Raw genomic sequence first — 14,054 nt, forward strand, 5'->3', positions numbered from 1 at the left:
TGATCGGTCCCTTTTATAAGGGTCAAACCTGTGCTTGGTTTTTCATCAGGGTCATAGTTTCTTATATCTTAGAGAGAAAAAAAAATTTCTTTTCCCCCATCTTTATTAATCGCATTTCACAGACCAAAAATGGGATAGTACAAAAATATAACAGCTAGATGAAGAGGCTTTTATCCCAACTTATGTTATTTATATACTGCGAGAAAACAAGAAAAGGATAGTCCGTTCAAGATTCTCTCCGCTACTGCAGGAAATACCAAAGTAGAAAAGAACAGAAAAAAAGAGCAATGGACGGATGCGGAGAAATGAGGATATTTCTGTGTGGAGGGGGATTTTTCCGTGGAGGTGGAGCCAGGTGTCCTGGCGTTATTAAAAAAAACATGATCAGAAATTAAATAAAAAAACAAGTTGTTTTCAACTGAAAGTAAGGAGCAACATTAAAACGAACAGAAATTATTACGTAAATGAGGGGGGTTGCCCCCTCCTCCACCCCTCGTTCCTTACGCTAAAGTTTAAATTTTGTGTTAATTCTTTAAAAACAACTCTTGAAACACAAGGGTCTTTTAATTAGAACAATAAGTAACTTTTTTTTTTAATGCCGAAAACTCTAGCGTGAAGAGTGAGATATTGAGGGGGGGGGGCAACCCGCGTCATATACGTAACTTTTTTTCGTTTTGTTTTAATGTTGCTCCTTACTTTCAGTTGAAAAAAAACTTCTTTTTTTATTTAATGAAGCTTGCAACCATTTTTCTAAAGGCAATATAAAAGTAGGTTGATTAAAGTAAAAGTATATAAAAATCGCAAAAGTAATTAATTAAAAAAATTACACAAAACAATAGCCTGTTTACAAAAACTTATTTATGAACGCCCAGCATTCAGTTTTGTTGAGCAATGCCAAAGCGTTGGACGGATATTTTTTAACAATATCGACAGTTTTGAACTTGTTTATCAAACACCAAAATATTTAATGCCTTTAAACTCAATTTTTTATAAAAAGTACCGCATTATCAAAGCAGTTTGTTCAAAGTAAAACATTAAAACTTAGATTAAGAAAATAAAACAAATATTTTTAATTCAATTATTTCTAATTGAATTTTAATATAAAAAAGCAATATATTTGATACCTTTATACTTCATAACTGTAAAAATCAAATCTTTTCATAGCTACAACTAGATATATACAATCACTCCTGGAAAAATAGATACATGATAATAAAACACAAAAAACGTATCGTACAAAAATTCACACCATCCAGTTCAGGGGAAATATTTCTGATTATAGTGGCTTTATATAGTAGCTCATGGATACTCTGGCGATACAAGCAAAAGTTTACGGCAATTTTTACCGAAATTGCCCCTTATTAAGTAGTTTTCCTTGTATTTTCTTTTATTATACGAACTTTCTTGTGTACTAATAACTGCACTAAATACTAATACACAAATACATATCTAGGATTGCCATAAATAGCTGATTCTTTGATTTAGAGTTATCAATAGTTAGGCTCTTGCACTTTCGTTATAGGGTCAAAAAATATTGGCAGGCTGTTAACAATGGGGCAACACAGATTTTTACCATGGCTTTTCCATATCCTGCCTTTTTCTTTTGGTTTCCTGATAATTACTTTAGAGTCCCAAATTTCTGGGGAGGCCATGGCCCCCCTACCGGCACCCATGGGAGGGGGGGGTACCTACTACCTAGAAATTAAAAATAATTGTTGATAGCTCAAATAAAATGTGTACAGAAACTGAGGAAAATCGGCCTGTATATGTCCCTAAATGGATGACATAATTTATTAAATGTAAACATAACTTTTAATGGTAAATTTAAAATTCTCAAATTTTACTTATTTGAAAAGTGGATTTTAAAAATTGAATTTTATATGTAAACATGGGCCATAAATTGACAAAAATTATTGGGGGATAATTTTTTTTATAAATACAAATGGGGGGGGGGCAATTCTGGTGTCGTTTATTTTTCTTTTTCATTAAAAACACAGAAAGGATATTTCTTAATAAAAAACAAAAAAAAATTTTTAAAGCAAGCAGGGAGGGCAAACAAAACTATTTAGGGTGTTCAATTGCGCCCTCATGAATATTCTAAGATTTTGTCTGAATAAGAAACAATGTATTTGATAAAATGTCAGGTTTTATTATCTTACTCAGATATGTGTAAGAATATTGTTTCTAATAACACCCCTTGCAATTTTTTCAATGCTTATTTTCTCTAAAATCATTTGGGAATAAGTATTAATTTCAAAGTGTCTTTTTCCCTATTCCCTAGCTGAGGTACTGTTTCTGGTGACATATGTACAAAGTTCCATCGTCGCGATTCTCGAAGGAAATACACGGTCACAGTGAGGAGTTAAACCATTTCCCTTTAAGACTTCAAAGGGAAAGGATAACGAAAGAAATGGATTTTTGCTATTTATAGATATGGTAAGTTTATGTTTGATGCTGTACGTGTATTTTTAGCTGGAAAAGACAGAAATAAAGATTTTCTTTAGAAAAGGCAAGAAGATTTAATTTCCTTTAAATGTTCAGTTTTTCTCGAAGGGCCCAGCACACATACAAGCAAGACTTATTACTGCTTTACATTCCTTTACATTCCTCGTTACATACGTTACATACTCTGCGCTACATTCCGGTATTATCTATGCGTGTGTATCCTTTGCATAACTTCGTTTTTTTTCTTCTGTCAGAACCAAGCCTTCAAAAAGGTACATCATGGTGGGTTTTAACAAAAAAATATTTTCTATTGGTTTTAAATGCAACCTGTGATTTTATACAATTGCTAATCTATATTCTAATGTGTGAAGTTTTAAAATAATTTCTGAGATCAAACAAAGAAAAACAGAGGATAATCACAGCCAGTGAAAAAAAAGATTAATACACTGCCAATATTTTGGTTTGTACCGAGTCGAAGTTATCTATCCTAGTGTTTCTTTTTTAAGTTCGTCTATTTATATTGCCTCATAGATTTTTAACTGTATTTTCATTTTGGATTCTTGATTATGCACTGAGAACGGGTGAGCGGAGGTCTTGACTGAAAAATATAAATTGTATTTTTTTTGGGTCTGGTTATCCTCATTTTTCTCTTCGTTATAATTTTTAGTTTTGTGATTTTTCTAAAATTAACCATACATCTTCTGAGTTTCCTGACTTTTCTGAAATTCTGCAAAGAGGCCCTCGCCATTATGGTGGTCCTGAAACCAAATTGGTATAAGAATAAACAGATAGAGGGAATAGATAGATATTCGGAATAGATGGTTACATTAGATATAAATACTGATTTTATTTTGCATAAAATGATAACTGAACTGAACTTTCAATAGATGTTGTGTTTGCCCTTAGGGCTCCATACACGTAGGCTATAGGCAAAATTTATTTCTTCCCTATATTTTGGTATTATCTGTACGTATGTATCCTTTGTGCGGCTTCTCTCACTGGTCAGAATCAATTCTTCAAATATATAATTTTTTACAATTTTTAATCTGTACTCAAATCTTTTGTTTTATCTACAATCAGATTAAAAAGAAATTACAATTTCAACAAGAATTATTAGCTAAAATATCTGAGTTTCCCGAATTTTCTGAGGTTTTACAAAGATAAGCAAAGGCACTGACCATTCAGTAAATGCTAAAATCGAATCGGAATATAGCTAAAATTTCGATTCTTCGCTCATTATTAACTAAGAGTAAATGCATTAATATCAATGGACTATATCGATGGAAAAGATGTTCCCATTCCCTTGAATGTCATAATTTTTTGACGCCCTTACTCTTAAAGGAGTTAAAATATGTGAAGTAGTTTGGAACTAGTTAGAACAGTTTAGACCTCAGAAGACACTCAACAAACACGCCTCTACTTTGTGTTCATGCCTGGAAGCCCCTCATCTTTTATTAGACTGAACATTACTTAACTAGCTATCAAATTAACTGGTCTATGTTAACTAAAATCTAGGCAACATTAAACATATTATACTTGAGTTTTTTCTAATAGCATAGTATAAGAATTTGATGTTTAAATGATTTATCTTCTTTTTCAAAACGAGAAAAATGCTAAGTAGTCATCTAAATCTTTTATTTTTTATAATATATAAAAAATGTATGTCAGAAATATTTGATAATATATCCCATAAATATTGTCAAGATTTTCTTTTCAATTAATCTCACACTTTATTAATTTGTTATCTAAAGGAGGATCTAAATACTAAATTTCAAATAATTTTTCTTCAATAAAAAAAATCATAATTTTGAAATGAGTGAAAAAAGACGAAAAAATTGCAATTCGGCCCAACATATCTATGCATGATTTTGCTTTAATTATAAGAATATTGCAAACGGAACAACTTTCTGATACAAATTTAACCCTTCGACTATTTATAGCCACTGATAATTACAACAAAAAAAACCGCAAACATATTTTGACATTGCACCGTAAGTGTTTTATTAGAACCCAATTTGACTAAGTCTAATATAAATTTTTTTTTAGGTAAATTTTCTAAGTTAAATCATATACAAATGAGATACCAATAAACATAAAGCGTATTGAAGAGACACAGAGTTTTTTTCAAAAAAAAAAATGTTGGCTGAAAATATCGATGAATAATTTTTCTTTAATTAACTTTCTGAAAAGAATTTGACCCTCCACTTTATATTTTCTTGTATTAGTGCCAAAGCTTGGGATAAACTTTAAACTATACAAAGCCACTAAGAATTACTACAAAAAAAGACAAACATATTTTGATTTTGCACTCTAAGTATTTTCTTAAAGATCAATTTGAATAAGCCAGTGTTAAATATTTTTAAGAAAATTCTTTGTATTCAAGCATATCGAGCAGACCCAAGAAAATTTTTCAGGGACCCACCAAAAATGCAGATCCTGGCAAAAAATGACAAGAAATTTTGGCCAAAAACAAAATTTTTTTTTTACTTTTTTCCCGACAAATAATGCAGATTCGGTATTGTTTTGATTGTGAAAACCAATACGATAATATATCATTGTATTATCTCAAATATAACATCATTGGGATAAAACTGATCATTCACTGGTATTAAGTGCAAAAAACATATTATAAAGAGAATAAGGAAAAACACGTAAGAAAGAGCTATCAGTTTCTTTACCTCCATAAACCAACCACTTAGTCTTTATACAGTGTTCTATGAACGCAAAAGTATCATCTTTCTAACTTGATTCCCCGTTCCCTTTAAACAGGTTTCATCCATTTACTTGGATAGAGGAAAGGGGACATGCATGAACTATCAGGAAACTCATCTTTGCTAATAAGGAAATCCCAGATAGTAAAAATACAGTGTTTCTTATGTGCTAATTATAAATATTACCTTACTTTTAAGCCCCGTTCTAATGATGGAGTAGTTTGTCCTAATTAGTGGTCAACGGTAATGAGGTTCATTCATTTTTTTTTTAACAATAAAGGCAGATAGGTCTAATAACGCTAAAGCAGAAATTTCTACTTTTCCTACCAATTTTTGTATCGGAGCAATGCCCTATTACAGGTTCAGAATTGCTATTGGCTCGAAAGGAAAGCAAGGTCTGGCGTTTTCTAATATTTTTATATCTACCAACAAGGAGACTACTGAAAGAAAAGAAGGTATTGTCTCTTCAATTCATCTTACGCAGGAATAGAGACAACGATAAAACCTACTCTTCAGTTGTGTATTAGCTTTCTAAGTGGAAGAATCTTCTTTTTTTTTTTAGAACAAGAACATTTTGAAGAGAAGAGTAATAATCGAAAATATTTTATTTGGGTTATGAATAATTACGGTAAACATATAAATAATAATCGTGTTTAGGCTATCTTTTATTATATCTTGCAAAACGTCTTTATCCATATAAAGTAGGGTTGTTACTAAACCGAGAAAAAAAAAGACGTGAATAACAATTTTACAGAAAAAAATAACTCGAAATTTTTCGATACTTTTTTTGTCATAATCAATGAACTATTGTTTTTGAAAGCTTTGTTTTTTTTTCTTTCGGAAACATTTGAAAAATGATTTCGTTTTTCATCATAAAATTAACTATCAACTCTAAAATGTCCAAAAACTCAAATTAGGCAAAAAAAAATTGTTGTAAAAAATCACGGTACATTGTTATGAGAAAAAATTTCCTACATTTTCAATTAATGAAATTGTAAGGGGGAATATATTTCAAAGTCTAGAGGGGCCCTTATTTATATTTTTCAAATTAAAACGTAAGAAACGTATTTTTTTTTAATGTAATTACCACAAAATGTATTTTTCAAGTCTAGGAGGAGAAAGAGGCAAAAACATAGATAGGGCAGAGAGGCCCAACTTTCAATAACAAGCATGTGTTTCGCAAAAGCTAGGAAGGGCGAAATAATCTAGGCGGACCAAAATCTCCTCCCCCTTCCTCCACCCCAGTGGCACTCCTACTTTAGAGACAAATAATCGTGAATCTAAACATAAATTGCAAATAAATACATTCTTAGACCACACTGACTATACATGACAAATGAAACTCAGAGAGGAAAGAAGCTAACAAAATGAAAAATAAAATCAAAAAGGGTGAAAAAACGAGGATTTTATCAGCCAGTGGCGAACCATGAAGAAGACAAAATATAAGGAAATATTTCGACAAGGACCTCCGCCAAGTCATCCTCAGTGCTAAACAAAAAAATGAAGACAAAGACAAAAAAAAACGAAAATCTAACCTTTCGAAGTTTACCCTACAAAGACCGAACAGACACTGGGTGTCTGTTCTGTCTTTGTAGGGTAAACTTCGAAAGGGGAGATTTTCGTTTTTTTCTTTGTCTTCTTTTTTGCTTAGCACTGAGGACGAATTGGTGGAGGTCCTTGTCGAAATATTTGCTCATATTTTGTCTTCTTCATGGTTCACCACTGGCTGATAAAATCCTCGTTTTTTCACCCTTTTTGATTTTATTTTTCATTTTGTTAGCTTCTTTCCTCTCTGAGTTTCATTTATAAATTGCAAAGGGACATAAATTGATCAAGGACCAAACTTCAAGATATACAACTTAAACATCTTGTTCCTTTTGACTTACTGAATTAATTTGTAGAAAAAAGAATCTGTAATGATAGGTATAAGTATTTGTAAGAAGGCCTTAACCCCTTGCTCACTTTCTTTCTTATTTCAAACCCAGAGTAGGTTTTCTTTTGTTATCAATTTTTTTCCGTAGGTAGGCCAAAAGTATAGGCTATCCCCGAATAAGGTATTTATTTTTCATGCTGCTTATAATCATAAAATTAATCATAAAACAAACTCAATTTGTCCTTTGTTCATTGATTGATTTTCAATTTTTTTTTTTTTTTTTACCCAAACTTTTCCTCTTTGTAGAATAAGATTGTTTTCCATTATTATGGTGTTACTTTCCATGCTGTTTAATATTAATAAAAACAGATTAACCTACGTTTTGGCTATCTTTCCAAACTTCGGCTGATTTGGCTTCAATTTAACCTTTCTTTTAGATTCTAGTTAAAAATAATCAAATTTAAACTCAAATTGATCCAGCATATAAAAAAGATAAAATAAAGACCATTATAACATCTTAAATTTTAAAAAGTTAGTAACTTCAAACCTCTTAAGTATAAGGCCCAGGGTAATAAATTGCAAATTAGCAGGTTCTGTTTACAAATTAGGCTTTGATAATTTAGAATACAGTGTGTTAAACATTTTATATTTTCTCGAAGAGCGAAAAAACTGGAAAATACGTCTTAGATTTTTGATTGTCATTGACAAACAGTAGAGTGTGTATAAAAGATTTTCATTCGAGCTTTATGTGAGAAAAACATAATTGTTGTATCATAGGCTCAAAATTCCAAATATTTTCCCAGTTTTCAATAGGAGATTAGGGGTCTTTTAGAAGAAATGGACAGTTCTGATTGGTTTTAGCCATGAATTAGATTTAGGGGTATGGACTACACCAATCGATCTAGTGTATTTTGCTTACAGGGAAGGGTGTAACAAAGTGAAGGAGTTTTTTGAGCTTTTGAGAGTTCTGGGGTGCAAGTATAGTTCGAAAATTAATGTTAAGAAGACTGAATGGCTTAGATTAGGAATGAGTGAAGGTGAAGCAGAGACGTGGGGTAACAGGAATCTCAATCAAGTGGATAGCTTCATTTTTCTGGGTAGTGTTACGGATGAAGATGGAAGATACAGCGAAGATGTGAAAAGTAGAATAGCCAACACACGATATGGTTTTTTCCCAGTTGAAAAGAAGTTTGGAAGAATAGGAATTAAATCTACAAACCAAGATTAAAATAATGAAAGCTACAATGACGACATTGGTCAAAAAGTAGGCTATTGTTTGCCAGTTTGACGGAGAGTAAGTCAAGCAACAAGCTGCACGAAAAATATGGTTCTATCCCAATTTAAAAGGCTATAATAAAAGAAAGGGTGAGGTGGCAGAGGATGGATGACAGATTGCCAAAGCTATTCCTTTTCGATTGTCCATCTAGGACTAAACGAAAGCAGTTCTTCCCGAATAGGGCGAGAGGAGGTCATGTGAATGGATTTAAGGGAAATCGGAAGTTCATTTGAGGGTGTAAAGAATAAAACGTAGTATTAGTAGCATTAGTAGTAATGCTAACAGTAGTAGTAGCACTAGTAGTGGTAGTTGAGTAGTAGGAGTAGCAGTAGAAGTGATAGTAGTATTAGTAGCAATATTAGTAGTAGTTATAGCATTAGCGGTAGAACTAGCCAACTTGAGAATGAAATTCATCACACTATTAATTGTTTTCCACGATTATTTCCTTCAAGGATCTTCAAAGGCAAGTTCTTATATTGTTTTACTGAATACTTAATATCTATCAGGGAAAAACTAGTATTTTCGATGTTCAATTTTTAAACAATTTTGTGTTTTGCTTCATCAGCAAATTGAAAAAAAAAATTGAATAATCTTTTCCTTGACAAGGTAGTTTCTGAGAGCCAACTGTAGCCTTTATTTTTATACGTCATCCCTTTGTTCTTCATATCTACTACAACACACGTTTTGAAATGGATGTGATCAAGCCTGCCGAAAGAACATTTTCTATAGACCAACCAAACCTTTAGAGAAGCAAAATCTAGCATACCGCCACTCATTTGGGCTAGTGTGAGGTTGAAGAAGTTTCATTTTAGTGAGGAAATTAATTCATTGCAAGCCTGTCATGTTCTAACACTTAAAATACAAACAGAGCAAAACTATAAACAAAAGTGGGAGAATACACCCTTAAGTTCTTAAATCACAAGACAGCTACAGAATAAAAAAAAATGTATGAAAAGAAGGAAAAAACATATTCACAGAGGAAGATAACTGCTCCACGAGTATTTGCCACCACTGGTCTGACTATCTCTTGTGGTTAAACTGTTTAATCCAGTCTTCCAGGGCACTTATCGGGTCCTTGATCCTTGGTCGTCATCCTTGTAATTTGTGTCTAGCAAAACACGGGAGTCCAGATAGATATTTTGCAAATTGAAAGAAGTTAAATCACTATTATATTCTTGTGTTTTGTTGTTAGCCTTTTCCAGAAATGGAGAGCAATAAAAAACAAAAGCTGTTACAGCTGCATTTTACCGTTTGGTCAAGGTGGTTCTACTAAATTGAAATTTTCCCTTGATAAAAGGGGCATAAGTGGTCTGGATTTTGCATTGTATCTGTGAAAATAAAAGCTGACGGTTGTGTTTGAGGAGTGAGCCAATTGGAGTCCAACATAAGTTAAATATTCACCTATTTTGGTTGAGGTGCTACCGAAGGGGTTGGCAATTTTTGCAGAAGCTTTTTTCTTATTGAATAGAAAGAATTTGCACATACCAGGATGAAATTTGAGCATGATTTTCAAAACCCGTATAAATTCTCAAAACCCGTTAAAGAGTACGGCTGATATTCAGAATAGCATGTAGACGACATAGGACAATTTGAAGCTAAACAATATGCAGGATTACTGTCAGTATGCAAGCTCGGTACATTTGTTGAACACTGTGGGTGATAAAATGGCTCTATGTCTGAAGCCTGCTCTTACAGAAAAAGGCTGTGCACATGGATGGAGCGGAACAAATTGTCTGAATTCAACAGGATTCCCAATCCAGAATACATGTCACGTAGTAAAACAACAATAGAGCATTCTAATCCTCGTTTGCCATAAAAAGAAAGTTTGAGGCCTTTATTAGTAACTCAAATGTCTTATAAACATCTTGTTCAACTGATACTAAATTGTCACCACCACTATTAGTTGTGACATTAGCTGCAGCTGTAGGTGCGTTCAGACAACAGATATTACTTTGGAACCCAAATTGCTGTGGAATTGGGTAACATTTCTTCCTTAATTCATCATCAAAAATCAATTCGAACAGCTTGCATAGAATGGTGGAGAGATTTATTATACGGAAAGATAAGGATGAAGATTAAAACCTTCATGAGCCATGGCTGACCAAAAGGGCATCGAGTCGATGTTCTGCGTCAATGGAAAGATGCACATCGAGTAGCATATTAACATTTTTTGGGATACGTGTTGGATATTCTGCATGGAAACTTAAAGATTCAACTCACTGAATGAAAAGGTGCGAATTTTCTTACACTTGATATGAAATGCACTGACATCATCAATACCAAAAGATAATTTCCGCTTAAGATGCTATTACGACACCCAATAGCTGCCAGAGACAATAAAATAAACAGATGCTACTCCCGAACTAAACCAATCTAGTCCATCCGAACTGTCTTTCAAGACCCATATCCGGAAGAAAAACTCAGACACAAAGTTGGTGTACCAACGAAGTGTGGGAATATCCCCCACAATAACCAGCGAGGAGGTAGATGTATCAGATCTTAGAACCAGCTTCCAAAGTACAATAGGATCCTCAATAAGTTTGATGATTCCTCCTCAACTATCCTTTCCAGTACTGAAATATCAGGAACATTTTCTTGCTGATTTGAAGATCTAGTTTACAGTGCCAGTCCTTCAAAATGTGAGTTCAGACTTTAGCCCAAGACCAAGGCTCAAAACACACTCAAAACGCATTGAAACTCCCAAGAAATAAAAAGGGGTGTTCTTTCTACGTTGTATACACATTAGGTTAATTGTCTAAAGAGCTTTGAGGGCTTTGACCTTTTCCATTTTCCTGGATATTAGAGCAGGTCATCCCACCAGCATCATTTTACTTATAGAGTTTGGAGGAAATCTAATTTATAAAATGTAGAAATAATCTTCATCAGCTGATGATGCTATTAAAGAAAAATCCTTTTACTAGGTAAAAAATGAAGCATTTAAGGTTTGAAACGGATAAAATCATCTCGTAATAGAGAGGTTTTTTCTTTCTCTGTTGAACGACTTAAAGTTTTTTGATTCTCTCGGGAGTGCCAAGGACTTGGACTTTTTTCCTAGATATAAAGAAAAGATCACCTTACTATCTCTAGATTGATGCTACTGTAAAAAAAGATTATTTTATAAAACGTAAGTTTTGTCCTAATTTGTGTGATTCAATGATGGAAAAAATATTTTTCTCTGAAAAGGAAAAGACAGTGGTTAAAATTTGAAACAGACATTCCTTTCTCAATAAAGGGACTTCCCAACATCGAAAAACCATCATCATTAGTTGATGAGCTGACCTACCATGTTTTCATTAGTGCTAATTTCAGCTTAATGCTAATGAAATAAAATAGGATGACTATATAATAGTTTAGAAACAAATTTGGATTATATATTTGCACATTAGGGGGGGGGGGCACAGCATATATTAAATACGAAGACTAGCCTAACCTTGGTACCTCTTCTCCCCCCAAAAAAAACAAATAACAACACTTTAAATATCGTATGCGCAATTAAAACCACGTTATACATTGTATTTCTCTACAGCGGAGTCTTGTATCATCCCGTTGAAAAACGGGTTTTTCGACGGGTCTCGAGTTTGAGATATAAAAAGAGTCCCAGCTAATAGAAGAGTACCACTTTTTATTTTTTAAAATAATCACTCAAATGCAGTTCTAGGCCTGGGCAGGGAGTTAGCCACCCCGCCCCCTGTTTTTCCGACACCTGACATTAAATTCCTTTTATTTTATATCTTAGTACTTCTATTAAGGTATCTTGCCCCCTCCCACATTATGAAGTCTGAAACTGCTACTAATGCCGCCTACTTAGAAATTTTCTAGTATGAATAACTTGATGGATTAATGGCACACGTAAGACGAAGGAGTCCTCCCCAAGAAGAAATATAATAACTCCTTTCCCAGCAAAAAGGCGTGGCCTAAAAATGCACTTTGATTGTTTTAGACTCGCCATAAGAATGGTCTGAAACCTTCACCTCCTCTATCCTTCCCCAAGAGGGTATCTATCGCTCATATACCTGAAGTTCTTTGCTTGTCGACTTTTACACCATAGCTCTTCAATTCATCTCTCGCTTGGCAAGGCCTCTATACCATGGGCGCCAATAATAGGGGGGTGCCCCCCCCTGGCTGAATGATGGTGTCATATATTTGTATTAACTTAAAAAAAATTCCACAAAATAAGTTTTCAAAGAAAAGTAAAGAGCTCTATTAAGCCAAAAATAGGCAGAAATAAAGTCAAATAATCTTCCAAGCGTAAAACTACCACAAATCACTATCAACAATTAAATGAGACTCAAAACGAACAGAAATTATAATAAATTTCTGAGTCAAACTCAAAACGAGCAAAAATTAACATTACTAGGGCTGACAACCCCATGCCTTCTCAAGACCTGAACATAACGTAGGCTTTACTGAAAAAAAAATAACCGTGGATTGTCAGTTTAATTTATCTATAGGCCTACTGATATTTATTCCTTAAAATAAAAAATGGGTAAAAAAAGCGAGGAAAAAAAGCTTTTTAATTATATAAAAAAAAGTGAAAACATTTAAACATACATTTTTTTCAGTAAAGCGCAAATTATGTTCTAGTCTTGAGAAGGCTTGGGGGTTATCAGCCCTACTAATGTTAATTTTTGCTCGTTTCGACTCGGCTATTTATTCTAATTCATGCTCATTTTGAGTTCATTTATTTATTGATAGTGATTTGTGGTAGTTTTACGCTTCAATGATTATTTGACTTCATTTCTGTCCATTTTTGGCTTATGGAGCTCTTTACTTTTCTTTGAAAAGCTTGTTTTGTGGAAAAAGATTTTTTTTAGATGAATTTCTGTTCGTTTTTTATTGACAAAGTCATTTTTATGAAAAAAATAATACTTTATATCTTTTCGCTTTTTTTTCTATACGAATCCATAGCTTGGCATAATTGTGGGGGTTTAACATGCCCAATATTCCTAAAGACATAGTTGCTGGACCGTTCTACTATGCTGAAAAAAATAGTTGTCTCAAAATTTTGACTAGATGTGTTTGGGAAATAAATCGGCTCGAGAGACGGGCTGATTTCCCTCCAATCTCTTTTTACTGTTAGAAAGGACCCTAGAACCTTTAATTTTGAATCCAATTAGCTCCTTTAAATGTTTCCATGATATTTCTAGCTATTATAGAGTGGTGCTGCATATGATATTTCTTATATACCTTTTTGAAAACATGCATGTATACAGTTTTTTCGTTTAATTGGAACGCCCCCTAGAAGATTCATCTTAATACTCTAAGCGTTATTAGTTACAGTAACTGTAGTTGTAGTACTAAAAGTATACACATAGTGCTTTCTGGCTAGTTCAAAATCCCCCACAACTTACTCTTAAAGATCTAAATTAATAGTATAAATTGTTCTGGGGATATTGTTTTGTCACCTATTTGAAAGTCCACATTTTAATAGTTTGTTTTGATTTAGTTCAACGTCCACCTAAATATTTCTTATATTTGATTACTGAAGATATTGTTATATTGTCTTTGGACTATTGGTTACAAAATGGCTGTCTCACAATTTCGATCGAATGTGTTTGGGGAAAAGAGGATATCAGGGAGGGGGTGGGCTATTTTCGCTCCATTACGCTTGACTCTTAAAATGAAACTAGAAGTATGCATTTCCAATCAATTTAGCCTCCTCTAAAGTTCACAAGACCATAAATTAATATGAGTAGGGTTCAAAACCCCTATGCTTTCTAAAAGCCAGAATATAATTTTTACTTTACTG

The 14,054-nt window shown here is 33.1% G+C and overlaps 1 protein-coding gene across 1 annotated transcript in view; it reads left to right on the forward strand.

Annotated features, from left to right (window-relative positions):
• Positions 1 to 2,422: 2,422 nt before the first annotated feature.
• Positions 2,423 to 14,054, forward strand: part of LOC148949783 (thyrotropin-releasing hormone receptor-like) — a 253,090-nt gene continuing 241,458 nt past the window's right edge. Inside the window, exon 1 of the mRNA XM_089093090.1 lies at positions 2,423 to 2,436. The gene's annotated coding sequence lies outside the window, so the exon portion shown is untranslated. The remainder of the gene's footprint in view (positions 2,437 to 14,054) is intronic.

This window comes from Artemia sp. Qi Xiang Cuo, chromosome 8 (assembly GCF_049724085.1).
Source record: "Artemia sp. Qi Xiang Cuo chromosome 8, ASM4972408v1, whole genome shotgun sequence".
Lineage (NCBI taxonomy): Eukaryota > Metazoa > Arthropoda > Branchiopoda > Anostraca > Artemiidae > Artemia > Artemia sp. Qi Xiang Cuo.